The sequence below is a fragment of the Marmota monax genome, unplaced genomic scaffold, assembly GCF_021218885.2.
Source record: "Marmota monax isolate L192 unplaced genomic scaffold, Marmota_monax_Labrador192_F-V1.1 WCK01_AAM20220418_F8-fsc00011, whole genome shotgun sequence".
NCBI lineage: Eukaryota > Metazoa > Chordata > Mammalia > Rodentia > Sciuridae > Marmota > Marmota monax.
The window spans coordinates 14,522-32,703 of NW_026693082.1; the positions used below are offsets into that span (position 1 = coordinate 14,522).

At 33.7% G+C, this 18,182-nt stretch overlaps 1 long non-coding RNA gene across 1 annotated transcript; it reads right to left on the reverse strand.

The window, feature by feature from the left end:
- Nucleotides 1-1,655: 1,655 nt before the first annotated feature.
- Nucleotides 1,656-16,558, reverse strand: LOC131424538 (uncharacterized). The gene is made up of 3 exons (XR_009227788.1): nucleotides 16,422-16,558; nucleotides 7,295-7,467; nucleotides 1,656-1,845 (listed from the first exon to the last, which is right to left on the reverse strand). It is a non-coding gene; the product is annotated as an uncharacterized LOC131424538 (long non-coding RNA).
- Between the last annotated feature and the right edge of the window lie 1,624 nt (nucleotides 16,559-18,182).

Here is an 18,182-nt window from a genome sequence, read left to right on the forward strand (position 1 = left end):
AAGTACAGTCCATAATCCTTGAATCCTTGATAATAAAGAAATAATTGGTTGATGTATTTATTTTAATATACTTTCATCATTATTTTAGAATGTGCTCATATATATATATATATATATATATATATATATATATATATATATATATATATATATATAAACTTGAAAACAGTATGCGGTGTTACACCATCTGTAACCTCATTGAGATTTAAGTTGTTGGGCCCATTCCAAGTCACTTATGTATGGGCCAATTTCCCAGTTATTGAGAGTAGAGTTTTGCTAATATCTAGCTACATATATAGATCTGTCACCTGCATTTTGTGTTTGTTTTGCAGTGGAATTTGGGGATGTGCATTGGCTTCCTTTCAGCTTGTTCACACTTGTCTTCACTCCCGTTAATTCTTCCTGGGGATACTTTTTCACCAGACTTCCTTATCTCTTTACTTATTTATTTGGACCAGGGGTTGAACCTAGGGACACTTAACCAATGAGCTGTATCCCCTGCCCAGTTTTAATTTGAGATAGTGTCTCACCTAAATTGCTTATGATGTCCCTAAATGGCTAAGGCTAGCTTTGAATTTGCAGTCCTCCTACCTCAGCCTCATAAACACTAGGATTATAGGTTAAGCATGCGCCTCTGCGCCTGGCTTCATTGGACCGCCTTATCCCTTTCTTCTAGGATTACTCCTTCCAAGATTCTGAACAAGCAAAGCTGTTAGCCATTGTCTAGGGTTCCATAAATAATTGTACCTCAGATCATTTTTCTCTTCAGAATTGTTCCAGAGTCAGGTCCACCTCTCAAAATTCTATCATTGGTATAATTTCTACCTTATCCCTGTCTCTCAAGGACCTGCCAAATTGATAGTGTTTTCTGGCAGCTCTCAGTCTTTGCTTACAAAACCATACAAAGCAGGACCTATTTTTTTCTTCCATTAGTAGACCCTAATAAACTTCATTAATGCATTGGTACAATATGAAGGATCATCAACGGTTGAGTTCATGGAGCACTATGTACTGATTTACATAACTTCTTTTGTCCTCTGGGCCTGAGAGCCTCTATACTGGATTAACCATCACTATTACATGTTAGGAAGCTGCTGGGCTTTCCAAAACTCTATAAATGATATGTAATTGTTTATTGGAGACACAATGGCTTTACTTTTGCATCTAGGTGTCTGTGCTATAACTCACTGTTAAGGCTTGAAAAGTTTCTAAATGGTATATAATGTACACTATCTTCTTAAAAGCAACGCTCAACATATTAGGTATCAGGGTCTACTATAGCCTGCATCTGAATTGTTCCCCAAAGGCCCATCCATGTGTTAAAATTGTGATTCCCAGTTTAGCATTATTGGAAAGTAGTAGAAAGAGGTAAGACCTTGGAGGATGTCTTTTGGTCTTTGGGGATTGTGCCCTTGAAGGAAATAATGGTGTCCTGTTTCCTTCCTTCCTCTCTATTGCTTCCTGCTTTGGGGGTGAATGATCTTCCTCTACTATCCATTCCCACCCTGATGTTTTACCACAGGCCAGGAACAACTGGGCCAACCAATCCTGGACTCAAACCTCTAGAAATGGGAGCTAAAATAAAACTCTGTATTTATGAGTCAGTTACCTCAAGTATTTTTTTATAAATTGACTAATACATGCCCCAAAGTGTGATTGCATCCACTCACAGAACACACCCTTCAAAATTACCTGATAAATTATTTTAGAGCAGTATTCCACAGTAGCCAGTCAGAATTCAAACTGACCTTCCAAGCCCAGAGTGTTAGTGGTAGGAATTGCAATGCACAGGCTCTTCTTTCCACTTGGAGACTTTCTCTTGTTCTTTTTCTTTTCACTGGAATCCTACAAGTTTATACAATATGAAAGCTCCTTAATTTCTCACATAAATTATTTTCTAGCATTTGTAATTTGTAAGTTTCACAAGAATATCTAGAAGTTTACCATTTTCTACTCTTTGGGTCTAACATAATATCACCAAATATATTTCTTTGATACATACAGATTCAGAGGTTCCTTTGGAATATATTACACTAGAGGGAATTAATTTAAGCAGAGACTTGAAGCAGACCTTAAATTTGTAATGATTTCAAGTCTGAGTGAATATACTTCTGTCCTTCTGTGTTTTGAAAAGAGTGCATATACCAGATCTATAACAACAGATGATATACCAGAGCAGAGAGATTTCAGAAGTGAACTATCATCCGTGGGATCCTTTTGATCCAAGAAATGGAATTTAACATAAATGGGGACATGGAAGGACAATAAAAACTTAATCATTATGTTTTTAAAATGGCCTTGGTATTTACCTTTCTCCTCAGTACATGGCATTGCCTCTAATTTACAATGTTGGGAACATTTGGCAATTTCAAGAATTTTTAGTCCACAATTTAAGGAAATGATTATGGCTTTCTCAGGTGCCAAGCATATCCATTCTGAATATGTACATGAGGACTTTTAATCCTCTACCTTAATGTGTTGGAACCAGTAATAAACAATATTTGGAAATGATTTAATTTACCATATGGCTTCTGCACACCTGCATACAAAAGACAGTCCATGGTTCAAGTGTTAACTCAGACACAAAATGTAATATATTTTTGTAAAATTAGTGTACTTCTCTCTCCCCATTGTACAATTTCTCAAGTGAGTGACCAAACATAATTTTGGAGAAAGACTTGAAGGAATTATTACTATGTTCACTTTATGGGTCATAGCATAATCCTTCAAGGGATGTTAGCCTTTTTAAATAAATTATCTCTGATTCAAAAGTGTCTTTAATAGGTAAACAATGGGAGATTGTGATTTTCCATTGGAATAATTCAGTCTTTCATTCATCCACTTTTTAAAATATATCATTTGAATTTTTTGTTATCAAATTATATTTCCCCCAAGAAACACCAAGATTAAATTATCATTGCCATAGTTCTCTGTGGGTAATGTTGAGAAATTTCCATGTGATTGCAGAATCTTTTAGGTAATTATGTCTATCCTGGTGACTAAGTGCTGTTACTCAGACTCTTTTTGAATAATCTATCTAGTCCATTGATGGCGAATGCAGTTTCATAAGAGCCTCACTTTCCATCTCCCCATTTCTAAAGTCATTTCACTTAGACATAAGTGATTTGCTGAAACTTCAAATTACTCTTTTTTTGAGTTCTGCTAGCCTTATGATAAAGGTCTCTGGGTACCAAAAAAGAAGGTCTCTTCTTCCATAGAGACATTCTAAAATGCTCATCAGGATCTGAAATGGTAAATGACTTTGTTTTTCCTCAGGACACCAGTGGAATTTAGTGAAAACAACTGACTTTGTAACATTTTAAGCTATGTTTTTCCCATATCTACCTGAAGACAGAGATACTACAAGGCCAATGTATCATTTTCAACATTAATTTTACCCAGTTACTTATGGGCAGGGTTAGCCACTGCAGTGTTACAGCATAAAATGAGTTATTTATACTCTCTTTGCTAAAAAAATAAATATGTTTCTATTTTAGTCTGTTCAGAGAGAATTCAAATACAGTATCTCATCTTAAAATCTGCTACCTAATGTTACTTGTGCAACTTAGTATATTAGTTTAGGTTCCTCAGAAACAACAACAACAACAACAAAATAAGAATTTAAATGGAAATGGATAAGTAATATTCTGTGAGGTATGTGGGATACTGTAAGTGCAGGGAGTGAGACTTACTAACCAGAAAGCCTAAGCAAAGACAAAATATCAAACAAAGTTCCACAGGTGATAAATTTGATTCAATCCTCCCTTGAAAGTTTAGAGACAATGTAATTCCTCATAAATTTTGCTACTATTCAAGAGCAAGCAAGCTTGAGTATTTATAGCCAATTATCTATCACTCATTGTTTAAGGGAGACCAGTTGGGGAACATTAATTCTCGGTGATATGAGGCTCTAAGTTCACAGATCACAGCAAGATCTAAGAGGCTAGGGCAGGACTTTGATAGAGCTCCAGGTTCTGGGTGGTTCAAAGCATTCAAAGTAAAGTGGAAGTTTATATGCATAACCATGGTTAATAAAAGTAATTCTGGGTTGAGCACTGATATCAAATGCAATGATTATATGCCACATTCTTCAGACATTTCTGAATATTTCAATTGGCTGTAAGACTATTTTTTAATGGTTATAACTTATCAATGATTGTTTTGAGGGCTTTGAGACAGAAAAATGTTTGCAAGTTTAGTAAAGGGGACAGTGTACGTGTCTACAATTACACATAATTCAAAGTAATCTTCTAGTATTTTCCACTTGCCTATAATAATGTTTTTAGGTATCAATGATACAAAAATTGTAGAATTAATTGACCATGATAAGTCATTCAAGTTATGATTTTTCCCCAAAATTGATCTCTCGGTACTTAAAAATTTCCCTTTTCAAGAAGTCATATTTTTATATCCATGATCAAAATAAAGTAATAATGCTTAAATATATTAAAATCTAAGAAGATTTATTTTATGATAAATGAACAATTATTGTAATTAAAAATAATTACAAAAGAAATTAGAATTCAGTCTCTATGTTTATGTTGAAGCATAGCAATACCACAAGAATAATAATGCCTATTTTGGCATGATTCACTTCTGTCTTCCTCTCTTTCTCTCTCTCTCTCTCTCTCTCTCTCTCTCTCTCTCTCTCTGTGTGTGTGTATGTGTGTGTGTGTATTTTATCAGGTTAGGGGATGGAGGAAGTGGAAAACATAAAACTTTTTTTCATTCTTACTCAAATTTGTTATTAAAAAGAAATGTAAATTTTTAAAGTAATTTCAAAATATCAATTTTCAAGTATGAATGTATTATTATAATATACTCCTCTCTCTGCTATGAAGATTCACGGTGTGAAGATTGATACTACCTAAGAAAATACCAGCAGCTCCTGAGATAACCTATCAGTTTTCAATGAAAATATCTGCTGAAATTGAACAGTAGATAATTTTTTTTATCAGCAAATAAAATGCATGTTGTAAATATGACAATGATAAAAGAAAAAAAAAGGTGTAAACAGAAGAAAACCAAAGAAACCAAAGACTGGTGGAATTTTATTGACTTATGTCTTGAATAGATAATTGCACTTGAAGAGGCAATTTACTACATAGTGACCCCTTTCCCTGTGCTCTGTCAAATTCAATTCCTCTCACTCAGATGAGATGACCTATTCCTAGGTTCTACCCACATGAGCAAAGTGAAATGGACAATTGAGCACTTATCCAGTTACTTTAATCAATGTGGATGGGTTCTTTATAAATCCTTCACCTTAAAAGAAATGATTTGTTGTTCATTAATTATCTGGATAACAGTCTACATTATTCTCCACATGTTGATTATTCAAATGTTTTCTCTGGTACTAGTCCACTCAGAGTAACTCAATGTTCTACCATCTCCCTGTCTGAAAGACAACCACCCAATTTCATGCATTATATTTCTTTTCAAAACCCAATTTCTAAGATTGTCTTTTTAAATTTTCAGGCCTTCACATAACAGTAATATGCTAAACTAAGAATCATACAATTTGAAATATCTAATTCATGCTTTCCCATTCAATATTTGTGTCATGAGAGTTGTGTTGACTTCCAGAAGCTCAATTTCCAACATCAGAGTGACTAGCTGTGGCTTCTTGGCAGACATCTTTGTCTGCTGGCCTAGAAAATATATCTCTGAGCTCATGTTTGAATAAGGTTTTATAAATGCCTGTTAGCAAAACAGCATAACTTTGACACATACTACACCAATAAATAATGTCTTTAATAATGAACATTTGCTAGTAGATAAAGGAAAAAATCTAGAAATACTGACATGCAACTAAAATTACCAAATACAATTTCAAATATGAAAACATAGTATCACTATTCAATGATTCAATAAAGGGTGAAGTTTTTCCCACTGGGCATCATGGAGCTGTATTGTCCTCTGATAATATTATATAAAAAGCCAACCAGTTGAAGTCAGTAGTGTCATTTAAATGACATTTTGCAGAATGTAAAATTGAAGCAGGAAATCAATGATTTGGTCAAAGAAAATGAAGAAAAAAGGGTATGAAGAAAACTTTGATCAGAAATTCAATGGTAATTCACCCCCTTTAGAGAGTCAAGTCATTAATAGAAGTCAAGCTAGGACTTTCCAATATATTCAAAGTATCTGTTTCTATAACAAGTTGGTTAAAAACTAACACTTATATGGTATATCATAAACATATGAGCCAAATATGCTTGGAAAAGAGAAGATAAAATCTAGTTCCTGATCTCATAGGTTGTAGCTTTAATCACCACTTCTGTGAGATATGCAGCCATGATATGTACTATCAAAACTTTTCACCAACAAAGGGAGAACTGTAAGAAAAGGTTTTACGAGGAATGTTTCCAACACAGAAAATTATGGTAAAATTGAAAATAATAATTAGGCAATAGTCTTATAGGAGCTCCATTAACCACATGTCCTTGTTTACTTTCAAAGGCAGTACTATAAGACAGTAGGATTTCACATCTTCTTAATGTTAGCTACATGGAAAAAGTTTGGATGTGGGTCCTCTAAAATCCATAAATCAATACAAACCTGCCACAGAAATTATTTCCTCATTTGAATATATCTTTACTCTAATTATAAAAGTAGTTTATCTCTCTTTATCATAATAAACTCATATGTTAGTACCGAATAATAGTTGGAACATCCCAACATCCCATAGGTGGGATGTTTCCAACAGCAGCACATCACATGAAGTTCTCCACTTCACTTTTCTTTTTCTTTCTTTTTTTTTTTTCTTTGAGAGAGAGAGAGAGAGAGAGAGAGAGAATTTTTTAATTTTTTTTTTTTTTTTTAGTTTTCGGCGGACACAACATCTTTATTTTTGTTTGTATGTGGTGCTGAGGATCGAACCCAGTGCTGCGCGCTTGCCAGGCGAGCGTGCTACCCCTTGAGCCACATCCCCAGCCCTCCACTTCAGTTTTCAAATGACAACAAATCTGTCTAAAACTTTGTTGGTAATTTAACAATTGCATATTAACTACCAATGCCTATATCCTGAGAAGGTTAAAGAAAATAACTAAGGAGATATCAGACTTTGTCCAAGTTTTCCTGGGAAAAACCAGTCTATTATTTTCCTCTTTAAGAGTGTGAATGTGTATTAGCAAATTATAGTCTGTGTAATGTAATTAATATGGTTGTCTTTGCATCTGGGATGGTAGACCCTAGAATAATCAGGCAAGCCAAAGGGAAGAAGGATGTGAAGTAGGAAATGAAAACATAAGCTACTACATATGAGATCAGGAGAACAAAATAGATTTCATACCAGTATCTCTCCATCTTAAAGTCTCCAGTCTCAATGATTAAGGTGTACTGAAGGAGTCCGCACCATTTATGACAGAGCTAAGCATCCATCTGGTTCAACAGTGACAAAAACTGGGTCTGGAGAGAGGTGGAGAAGCTACAAACACTTTTGGTACTCCTCAGCAACACAGTGAACTAGAAAATGAAAGAATACAGGTGTGAAGCATGCATGCTACACTTTTCTTAATCATTTCAACATAAATTAATAAATGAATGTTGATTTACTTCTTCCTCCCAAATTTTGCAAAAATATACTTTTGTGGTCCATGATAATTGGGAACTACTCCAGTAAAGAAATTATAGCACACAAAGCTAGCCTAGCCAGGCTGAAATAACAAAAATCCACAGACTGTCTGAGTAAGTGAATAGCTATAAACTAGCAACACAAGACACAATGCATGAAAGAATCATTGACATGAGTGGCCCAGTTTAGATTCATCTATTTGAATTCAGGTGAGTTACCTGACTTCCACATTCATAGCTACATGCCCTGAAGGAAGCTCTTTCATTTGAAAAGAAATTAAATTAACTGTTAAGAATATCTCCACCTAATTTATCATTGGGGAAAACCTGGGTAACTCTCTTTTAAACTTTCACTTTGAGAATAATAATGTGAGGAACTCTATAGACCTATATTCCAGGAGGAAAAAAAAACTGGTTAAAATTATGAAAACTCAACTATTTAAAATCTCAAGGATTTTCCTAAGGGTGTGCAATGCATAAAGAAACGTTTAAGAAAATGTACTAAATATTTGGCTCTCCTTTGTCTGGGGAGAAAGGATACTCCTCCCTCCCATCTGAGTAAGTGTGAACAATAAGGAGGGTTCCCTTTTCCCTCAGCTCCCAGTCAAGGAATATAGTATTTCCTCAAGAGGGGAAATCACCAGCATTTCTCATTTCCCCAGATTCAAGATTCAGAGAGTAAATTCTCAGCAAGAGCTGCTGAAGAATGAAGGCTTCCTTCTTCCACCTGGCCAAACACCATTAGAGCAGACTCTGGGCTCCAGGCAGGGCAGTCTGAGAACAAGACCCAACTTGCCTTTGAGGTCAGGTTTCCTGCCAGGAGCTGCAAACCGATAAATCAGAGGCTGTATCCCCAGCCAACTCCCTGTTAAAAAAGAAAGGCATGACTCCCAAGAAAAAGCCCTCCTGGGTCAGAAAAATAAACCTCAGAAATCACCTCTGCAAAGGACTTAGAATTTAGTTAGAGGAGATGGTGAAGCGATCAATGTTGCAGAAGATCTTTGAGGACCACATATCAACTATCTGACAAATAGTGGAGATAAAAATCTGGGTGTGATACCAACAGAGGTAGATAGCTCAATGGACAGATCAGGGAATGAAGCAGTCAAATAGAATCCTCCTGAAACCACTGGAATTCCAGAATGAGTGCCCTCTTGCCAAGTCTGTATCTTCAGAGGAGTGACATCTGATACTTTGCCCTCATAGGAAAACAGATTTTGCTAAGTAGTGAAGACACTAAACAATTAAGCAAGAAACAAAGCCATAGAAACTGTCTGTGAGAAGGATCAGATGTGTGGGTGAATAAAGACTTCAAAGCATTGATTATTTTTAAACTTTCATTCGTTCTTTTTAGTTTTACAAGACAGTACAATGTATTTTAGCATAGTACAAACACATGGAGTATAACTTATTCTAATTAGGATCCTATTTTTGTGGTTGTACATGATGCGAAGTTACCCTGGTTATGAATTCAAATGGAAGGCTAAAAGAGTTATGTCTAATGAATATTACTGCCCTTCCTTCCCCACCCCCAACTCCTTTCCCTTGATTCTCTTTGTCTACTCCAAAGGACTTCTATTCCTCCCCTCACCACGTTCCCTTTTTATGGGTTAGCATCCACAAATCTGAGAGAACATTCAACCTTTGTATTTTGGGAGGATTGGCTAATTTCACTTAGCATGAAGTTCGCCAATTCCTTCTTCTTACCAGCAAATGCCATTCCTCTGTATGGCTGAGTAATATTCCATTGTGTATATATACCATTTTATCCATTATCCATTTTTTTTAATCTTTATCCATTATCTTTATCCATTCATCCATTGAAGGAAACCTAAATTGGTTTCATTTCATAGCTTGGCTATTGTGAATTGAGCTGCTCTACACATTGATGTGGTTGTGTCTCTGATATATGCTGATTTTAACTCCTTTAGGTATAGACCAAGGCATGGGATAACTAGATCAAATGATGGTTCAATTCTAAGCTTTCTGAGGAATATCCAGACTGCTTTCTATAGTGTTTTCACAAATTTACAGTCCCACAAGCAATGTAAAACAGTCAAACATTGATTACTGAGTATAAATTTACACACTTTTCTCCCCTTAGTTTTAGGGCATAGAGAAGTTATATATACATATATTTGTGTCTTCTGATAAATGAGTTAATTTTTTTTCTACATTGAGCTACATTGTACTATAAAGAAGCATATTGCTATAAAATGTTGTGATGTGTATGTAAGCTTTGCTAGTCTGTATATCTGATAATGTATGATAGTTGAAATTATCTAAATCCTAGTTTTCTCTGTGAAACTGAAGATACTGTGAATGGAGATCATAGTCAATATCTGTACATGAGGCTCTATTAGGTTCAGTAGTGGCAGAGGACAACTCTCTTTCATAAGGTATGCGGGATGCATATTTCTTAAAAGATAAATAAAGTAGTTTATATATTTTTTTTAAAAAATTACTGTTTCAGAATAGAATATGGAATGTAAAGAACAAGACTAAAGAGATTTAGGAAGTTGAAGTTGTAGGAAGTTCATGGAATGGGAATTTTATTTGTCATTTTCAAAGATAATTAAAATATATATATATATATATATATATATATATATATATATATATATATTTAAGAATTTTAGTTTGAAAATTGTGGTGTCAAAAATTTGCTTTCTATTAAAAAATTGTTTTTGATGGATTGTGGTCTGCTTTAAATGGAATATTGTAAAAGCATTTTTTTTTACCTCTGAGTAATCAGCCTAGGAGGCAAAGATTTTGTCTCTTATCTGAAAAATTTCCTATGGTTTATAGTGACGTTTTTCAGTTATTATTTAGAACTAAGTATTCTCACTTTTAAGAAATCTAAGTTTCTTAAATCATGTCACCTCCTATGTTTATTTTAAGTCTTTTATTGGCACTTGTTTAAGTAGGTGGCCAAGTGTTGTTTCTTACTAACCCATAATCTTACTTCATCAATTTTTGAAATCTCCTGACAACTTTTGATATTTTGCCTTCCCCAAACCACATCATAAATGATATCTTTTGCACTTAAAGCTGTCTTTGAGATTTCCCAGGAGTTCCTAGAGATATCACAGAAGATTTGTTCTTTTCCCTAGAAAAAGGAGATCCTATAAATAATTAAGTTATATAATATGAGTTTCAAGGAAAGTGTCAAATCAGAAGTACTTAACCTTCTCTGGCTTAAATTTGTATGTGTGAATTTCTGTTAATACAAATACTGCAGAAATAATGTAAATATTCTAGAGACTTGTCACTGAACTTGCTGTCCGTGATATTTCATCAGAATCCTGGTGCTACTTTGCCTAATATTTAGACCATACTAATATGAAATTATCATACCCTCAAAAATCACATTATTAGTTGCTTTTCAAATATTAATGTGGTCACAATTTTACTTCCTAAATTGGATCCAATATAGTTCAGAGGTTTTCAATTGGGAATGGTGACCATTTCCCTATGATGTTTCTGTAATATACAGTTATTTAGAACCTCATGAATTTATGATGATTCATTTACGATTTTTAAACTTTTGATGGTGCAAAAGAAGTACACATTCAGTAGAAAGTGTATATAACTGCTGCTTTAATGTTGTTCTAGTCAGTTGTTTTGCTGCTGTTCCCAAAAGATCTGACATGAACAATTCAAGGAGAAAAAGGTTATTTGGGGTTTCACACTTTTAGAGATCTCAGTCCACTGTCAGCTCCATTGTTCTGGGCCAAAGGTATGGCAGAACATCATGGCAGAAGAGTGTGGTGGGGGAAAGCAGCTCAGGACTTGGCCACTGGAAATGGAGAGAGAAAAGACAGCTCTCCTCACCACTGACAAAAAATAAACCCCAAAGGCATGCCCCCCAATGACCCACCTCCTCCGGGCACTTTATAGTTAATCTCTATCAGTGGATTAATGCAGTGATTCAGTCATTTCAACTGTAAACTTCCTTGATTATCACACACCTGAATTTTTTTAAGACACCTCATAACTAAACCACAAGAGTGTTCTTTAAACATTGAAACTTGATCTTTTGTTGGGCTAGCAATTTTTGGTACCATACTCTTTCATGATGGTGAGCAGCAGCAGCAAACTTCAGCTCCCTGGCAGCTATGCAATCACAAAGGTAAACCACTGATCTGGTATATCACATTGCTAATGCTTTGGGGATATTTTGTTTAGTGATTTTTGCATCCCAAGATGTCTCCAAAAATACCAGTCTGTATGTGCATATGAGATATGCAACACAACACTTTGTTAAAAGAAAACTTTTGTATTAGATGCTTTTGTTCAACTGTAAGCTAATGTAAGTGTTCTGAGCACATTTAAGGTAGGCAATGGTAAGCTATGATGTTTTTTAGTTTATATATTTAAAATGCATTTTTATGCATAATATTTTCAACCTACAATGGGTCTGTTGCGACCATTAAGACGAATAAATCAAGAATCATATGCATATGTTCAGTATATTCATGGTGTTTATATAACTCTGGATTATATAAATATGAATATTTTTCACTGTAAATACTATGTTTGCTCATTTTTATAAATGAGATATACTATTGAGTCATTTTTTAAAAATGAGAATACTTATTATATTTATAGATATCTTGTCTAAAACTTTTTCCCATTGACTTAAGTTTGTTTTGTATGTCACAGAAACATTTTCTTATCAGTTATATTAGTCCCATAATATACTCTCACCAGATCTTTCACTTTTGAAATTTCACATTAAGTTTAACAGTTGTTTTAAATCTTTTATCATCTATAGACAATTGTTTCTCTTATAAACAATTTGATATTTTCCCAAATGCACGTGAAAATCGACTAGAGAACAGTGCTTGGCTTTAACAAAAATTAATATCTCAGATGTTCTTAGAAAACGACTAAGCCAGTCAGTCACTTTTAAGAATAGACTTCTGACAGCATATCAGAAATAACTTCAAGACTACAAATAGTCGAGTAAGTCAGAATTCACAGAAATCTAGTGGAAAAGCAGATGTTCTCATGACATTTCTAAACCAAGATTAAGTTGAAAAATAATTAAAAACATAGAACTGAATGAAACTCATGAGAGATAATTATGGATTATTTTTCCCTTGGGATATTACCCATGCTGTAATGTTGTACATTATAGATACATGGAAACTACTTTTTCTTACATGATTTATATCTGCTAACAATTTAACAGACTATGAATTTATAAGCAAATTAAAATGTATATCTTTGTTTTGTTTTGTTTTTACCCCATCAAAGTCTCTAGAGTTCATAATTTCTTATTAGTTTTCTTAATCTCATAAAAATGTAGTAATCTGTGTAAGTTTAATAATTTTCTAACATGTCAAAGGGACTTAATTGAAAACATTGGTTAGATGATATTTTTTTTCCATTTTTTTCCCAATATTACCAACAACCCCCCAAACCGTTAGTCCCTATTTAGTCATGGAATGTAAAACCCGAATTACCTGATCCTTCTTGGAACTGTGGTTTGACTTCCAGCTGGGTTTTTAACTCTGGGATCAGTGGAAGTACTGTTAGAAAAGCCTAACAAATTTTTATATTCCTTGAAGAATTTACTACTCTAGGAGACTAAGAGTGGGCTAATTTCTCCCTGAACAAGCTGATGTCTGAATCATAGAGAAAGAAATACAGCAAAATGCTCAGGTTGTGCATGACCTAAAATAATTGATAATAAAGACAGTGTACAACATTCTTGAGAACATTAGTACCTTAAAATCAATGAGCCTTGCTGCTTAACAAAATGACCTTCACTCACTAACTTGGGGACTCTAACCTCTAGACTCCATAGTTTCAGAGTTCAACTCCTGGCTCTTTATTTTAACATGATTTTATACTAATATGTGTATATCTTATTTCATATATTCCTTTTAGAGGCATATTATTTTCAGTGATCTCCATCAACTAATATTTACCTCCATGCTTCAACAGGATTCAAATGACTTTGCAAGGATGATACAAATATGTATGGTCTAGAGTCTTTCTTAGACCCAGATTCACCCTACTCTGGTGATTTATGTCTGTTTTGGGGATTTTAAGTGATGAATGTTATTCAACCATTACGAAAAAAAAGGAATGATAATTTTTGTACTTTCAGATGATGTAACAAAACTTATGGCATGCAATTAAAGCAGTAATTCTAGAAAGCTTGCAACTGCAAAAGCCTCTACTAAAAAAAGAACCAAACATTCAATAATGTAATTTTTACTTAAGACATTGGAAAATTAGAACAAACTGAAACCAAAGCCAGTTGAAGGAAAGAAATGAAAAGTTCTGGATGTTAATTATGCTGCACATAACCTGAGCCATGTAGTAGTACTGCAATACAGTGATGGAAAAAATTAAAAAAAAAAAAAACAAACAAACATACAAACAAACAAAAACCCCCACAAAACTCCTCATCCTGTTTTATTCTGTGATGTGGCTTACAAACAGAACCAATCTGCCTATATGATTTAGATAAGACGTAAATCTGCTTATATTATTTAGATAAGACTTCTTGTGACTCTGGTAAGACACATGGGTGACTCCTTTACTTATTTGTGACATGGCTATACACAGATGCTTGCTCTTACATGAACCTGCTGACCAGGCAAGACACAGAACCACCAACTCCCTGTTTGTTGCCTCATGGATGATTAGCTGAACTCTGTCTCTGTGCAACCAGCTGAATACTGAGATAAACATTTCCTATTCATATCACTGACAAAGACTTGCAGAGCTCACAATAACAATACCAAATGTGAATTCGTCTGTAATACCTTTTTTATGTCTCCCTATTAATGTATAAACCATAAATATCTTATAAAGGCATTCTGTCTTTGAATCTGGTGTGCTTACCCTATTGCATTACCATGAAAAGAATCTATTTCCTTTGGCAGTAAAACTTCATGAAATACTGAATATCACCAAAAGTGTAAGTTGTTTCTTTGAAAAAAAAATAGCAAAATTCACCATCTTTAGCTAGACTAACCAAGGGGAGAAAAGGACAATATTCAAATGATTAAAATGAGGAATAAATAAAGGACAATTTGCAATCAAGTCAATAGAAATAAAGCATCATGTTTTGATACATCTATATATTTGTAATGACTAAAACGGGATAGTTAGTATATCCATCACCTCAACCATCTATCGTTTCTTTGAGTGAATCTTCTAAAATCATCACTTGTAGTTATTTTGAAGTACACAGTATTATTTTTAACAATGTTCACCCTATTGTGCAAAAGAACATCAGAATATAAAGTAAACTTTAAAAATATATAAAGGTTTAAGTAAATACGAGAAGCATTTATACACAAAAACTTAAATGAAATACACAAATTCCAAAAAGAATAAAAAAATAAAGAAATTGAAAGGAGAAATAGACAATCTGAATAGACATATAACATATACAAAATTGAAATTGCAGCTAATAAAATATCCGCAAAGAAAGCAAGTCCCAGATTGATTTACTGGTAAACTTTGAACTTCCTTAAAAAGAAATAAATACCAATTTTTTCATAAGGTCATCCCCCCCAAAAAAAATAGAGTAAGGAACATTACTTACCTCATAACATAATTACAATAAGGACAATATATACATTATATTCCAATATAGACCGTTTTAGTCAGCCTTTTCATAACTGTGACTCAAAGACAATAAGAACAATATGGAGACAGAAATATTTACTTTGGCTCATGGTTTCAGAGGTCTCAGTCCATAGATGGCTGGCTTTGTACCTCTGGGGCCAAGATGATACAGAACATCATGGTGGAAAGGAATGGCAAAGAAAAATAGCTCAGGACAATAAGTGTCAGGGGAGGAGGGGAAAAAGAGAGACAAGGGAAGAGAGTTCCATTTACCTGGGAAAAATGTATACATTCTACTTGCACACCCCCAGTAACGTACTTCCGCTAGCCCCACCCTTCTTGCCTACAGTTACCACCTAGTTAACTAGTATGAGTAGATTAATTCATCAATTAGGCCATACAATCATACAATGCTCATAATCTAATTATTTCACCTATGAGCATCTTTGCATTTTCTCCCACATGAGCTTTTGGGAACACCCTTTATTCAAACCATAACATATACAATATTTTACTTATAATGGTTTGATTTCACTTTTTCAACTTCACATTGCTATTAAAATAACAATCATTTAATATAAATTGTACTTAAAGTTTTGAATTATGGTCTTTTCCTGAACTATTTTCTATGAGGTCTGATATTCTCTTACTATGTAATGACAACCAGCCACAGCACCCAGTCATCCCTTTGACCACTGGGGCAAAAACTGGTATCAATACTGTTCTGCTAAGCTAGGAAGTTCAATAGGTTAGCTGCACTAACTGCATTTTCAATTTAGAATATTTTCAATTTATGCTGGGTTGCCTGGGGCATAACTACAGCATATGTTGGTGAACATTTATAATACCAAAACAAGACAAAGACATCACATACAAACAACTAGAGATCGATACTTCTAATAAATGAAATATGCTAAAAATAATAGTGCACTAAATCCTGTGACTTATAAGAAGGATTATATACCATGACTGAATAGGATTTATCCCAAAATGCAGGATGCTTTTAACATCTTATAAACATTTATGACAATACAAAAAGAAATAAGTGCATGCAAAAAAGAATTTGACAAAAATGAACATCCCTTCATGATAAGAAATTTAAAAAATGAACTTTCAAAAAGTCAGGACTAAAACATAATAAATAGCATCTGCAGAAAACACAAAGCTAACACCAAACTCAATTATGGAAAACTGAATATATTCCTCCATTTTAGTAGGAAAATACAAGAATGAATACATATGTCACTTACCTTCAACATTTTCCTAGAGGTTCTACCAAAGAAAATGAAGAAACAGAATGTAAGTCCTCCAGATTGCGAATAATGGTGTAAAATCATTTTCCATTGCACATTGCATTATCTTCTACACAGAAAATTTTGAAGACTCCCTGAACAAAAGATTAGAAAGGTTGAAGAATAAAATATCAATATAATAAGTCAAATGCATTTCTTTATGTCTGCAATGAATAATCCAAAATAAAATTAGGAAAACAATTCCATTTTAATATCATTAAAATGAATAAAACAATTAGGGATATATTTGTCCAAAGAAGTGTAAAACTTATATAATGTAAAGTATAAAACATAATTGAAAGAAATTAAAGGAGGTTAAAAATAGAGAAATATCATGAATTTTTAAAAATGTCATTATTACTCTGGAGATTCAATGGAATCTTAAACACAATGCAACCTGGCTCTTTTACAGAAGTTGAAAAGCTGATCTTAAAATTTCTAAGTAAAAACAAGGAAGTTAGAAGAATCAAAATGATATTGAAAAAGCTAAACAAATTTTGAGGGCTTACAAAATGAGATTTTAAAACATGCTACAGATCTATCGTAATCAAGATATGAAACTTTTGGCAAAATGATAGACTTATAAAGTAATGAAATAGAATTGAATTTATGAAAAAGTCTTCACATTTATGTTCAATTGTTTTTCAGTCATGTATCAAATCAATTCAATGGAGAAAGAATCCACCATTCAAAAGATGATGCTGAAAACTGAATATCATATGCAAAACTATTGAATTGAAACCATGTTGCACAACATTCAAAACTAATTTCAAGGTATATGATAGCTATAATTAAAAAAAAAACTCTTAAAAAGAAAACAGTCACACATCTAAATACCCATCAAATAGGAACACGTTACTTAAAATACAACAAGCCAAGGGCAGTGGTACAAGCCTGTAGTCCCAGTGACTGGAGACACTGAGCTAGGAGAATTGCAAGTTTGAGGCCAGCCTCAACAACATAGGGAGGCCCTAAAAAGCTTAATGAGACATTGTCTAAAAAGAAATATATTAAAAGACCTGGGAAGTGTATCAGTTATTAAGCTTCCCTCGATTCAATACCTGGTTAAAAACAACAACAACAACAAAAAAAAAAAAAAAAAAAAAAAACAGGCACAACCACAAAAACATAAACAACAAGGAAAAGGAAAAAATGTAAATAATTAGAACTTCACCAAAATTAAAATGTTTGTGCTAAAAAGCACACTATTAGATGAGTTTGTATTTTCATCTAAAATATAAAAGAATCCATGCCACTAAGACTAAAAAGATAAATAGTCCAATTTAAAAAATCATCCAAGGATTTGAATAGACACTTATGTAAAAGAGATCAACAGGTCCTTGGACCATTTATTTACTGGGTTATTTGTTGTTGTTGGTGGTGGTTTTTTTTTTTTTTTTTGGTGTTAGCTTTTTTTAATTCTTTATATAACCTACAGATTAGTGCTCTATCTGATGTGTGAGGGGTAAAGATTTGCTCCCAAGATGTAGGGTCTCTATTTACCTCACAGATTGTTTCTTTTGCTGGGAAGAAACTTTTTACTGTAAGTCCATCCAATTTATTTATCCTTGATTTTAATTCTTGTGCCAAAAGAATCTTATTAAGGAAGTTGGTCCTGGGCTGGTGATGTGGCTCAAGCAGTAGCGCGCTCGCCTGGCATGCGTGCGGCCCAGGTTCGATCCTCAGCACCACGTACAAAGATGTTGTGTCCGCGGAAAA